Source organism: Lathyrus oleraceus, chromosome 7, assembly GCF_024323335.1.
Source record: "Lathyrus oleraceus cultivar Zhongwan6 chromosome 7, CAAS_Psat_ZW6_1.0, whole genome shotgun sequence".
In the NCBI taxonomy this organism is placed as follows: Eukaryota; Viridiplantae; Streptophyta; class Magnoliopsida; order Fabales; family Fabaceae; genus Lathyrus; species Lathyrus oleraceus.
This window is the reverse complement of record NC_066585.1, coordinates 485,110,829-485,113,015: the sequence shown is the minus strand read 5'-3', so window position 1 is coordinate 485,113,015 and position 2,187 is coordinate 485,110,829.

Sequence of the window (2,187 nt, the reverse complement as noted above, 5' to 3'; positions counted from 1 at the left end):
ATCTTATTGCATTGTGTACATATGATTGCTATATCTGCTGGTTCTATTTTTGGGATGGGATGTTCTATGAGAGATAAGCCCATTACCCAGGCTTGAGTGTACACACAGGTTTTAGAGTGGATAGTCATGAGGCTTGCGTGGCATGTTGCTACGTTAAGTCGTTCATGAAAACCCACACCCAGACGAGGTTTCTTTTGGATATGTTCTGTCCTACGGGTGTTCCGTAACGACATGATGTTCCTCTAGAAATCGTCGACTCTAGTGACCATTTCCCGAGAACTTAGTCGAGGCCTCTCCTCCGAGACGTGATTATGTTAGCTCTGGTGGGCGCATTCTCGCTGATCAATCCGAGGACCCCGAGACTGGGAACTTGCTATTAGAATGTCCTTGTTGAGGGGAGTCAATGGAGGTCTTTTATCCCGTAATAATGCCAAACCTTCAGTGGTAAACATATTATTCTCGACTGAAGGGCCAAAGTTGACAAACTTCTATTCTTAGAACCTACCAGTGAGGGGCGGGCTAAATTCAGGAAACCTTAACCTCCAACCAACCCGGTTTTCTGGAGCAGAGTTCTGATCTTGTATCGTGTTCTTCAGTGGGTTTCTCTCCAGATAGTGCAACCCGACAGATGTTCAAGCAGATACAACATCTCATGCTTATTCATTTGCAGGGTATTCCCTTTCAAAGGGGGGGTGCCTTAAAATTGAATAAGCAGCGCATCGCGTACCATGCATATTAACCCTTGTCTATTTTGCAGGTGTCACCGCAGTGTCTAAAGTTTGTTCCCTGTTTCAGGCCTTATTGGTCCCAAGCGAGTCCACAGGTACCCGACAAAGGAAAATCGTTCGCAACTAGCGATGGACCAGGTACAGAAAGAGCTGGCTGATATGCGTGAAATGATGGATTAGTTCATGACATTGATGACTGGTATGGCAGAAGGCCAGGAAAAGCTGAGGGAGTTGGTTGAGCAACCGAGGCCCAATCCAGAGGTAGAGATACCAAATGCTGAGGGAAACCCTGGTAACCCTGGGAACGCTGATAACCCTGTGAACACTAGTAATGCGGGTAACGCGAATGCTGATGGAAACCCGGGTAATGTTGGCAACACGGGGAATGTTGGAAATGGTATTGGCGGAAGGTACGATGTGAATCAAGGAATTCGGATAAACGGACGCCCCGTTACTGAAGATTATCATTATGATCAATTCTCTGTGCACGACGAAGCTCACGAGACCACTCGCCGTATGAATGAGCTTGCTGAGAAGCTCAAATCTTTGGAGTCTCAAAATTCCTTAGGTTTTAATGTCACAGATCTTGGTCTGGTTCAGGGAGTAAGGATTTCTCACAAGTTCAAACCCCCTACTTTTGAGAAATACAACGGGGCTTCTTGCCCACGCACTCATCTCCAATCTTATTTGGGAAGGTTGGGAGCTCACACGAAAGATGAAAAGTTGTGGATGTACTATTTTGAAGACAATCTAACTGGAGCTTCTCGTGAATGGTATTCTCATTTGTCTCGTACTACCATCAAGAGCTGGAAAGACTTGGCAGAGGCTTTTGTCAAGCAATATCAATACAACTTGGACTTGGCTCCGAATCGGTGAGGTCGCGCCCAAAGCTGTTTTTTCACCTAAGACTGAGAAGGTCGGGACTTCTATCTCTTCATACAAGCAAGCTGTTGAAGTGGTTAAAGCTGGTAATGCCCATGGTTGGGGCAAATTTGTGGAGCCAGTCATCAAAGAAGACAAGTTTGGATTGGGGTTTACTCCGGAGTCTCAGAAGAATGAAGCTGGTACTTTCTCCAGCGGGGGTTTGGTTTCCCCCCACATCATCAATGTTGCAGATGAAGACAAGGTTGACAGTGACTGTGACTTAGATAGCTGGATTCGACCGTGTGTCCCGGGAGAAAAGCTCAACAATTGGTCGTCTGAAAAAGTCGTCCGGGTTACTCTACTGAAAGAGTAATTTTTATTGTTTTCCTTTTTACATGCATAATAAAGTCTTACACTTTGCCCAAGGTGTAATGAATCATCTGTAGGGCCATCCATTTAGTCGCATTTCGCAATTATTTTCATCATCAATAAAGGACAACTTTTGCAAACAATTTTGTGTTCTCTTTCTCTCAATTATTTTTACTTTCACAAAAAAAATGGCAATGTTTCTTTTTCGTTTTTTTCTTCTTTCCAA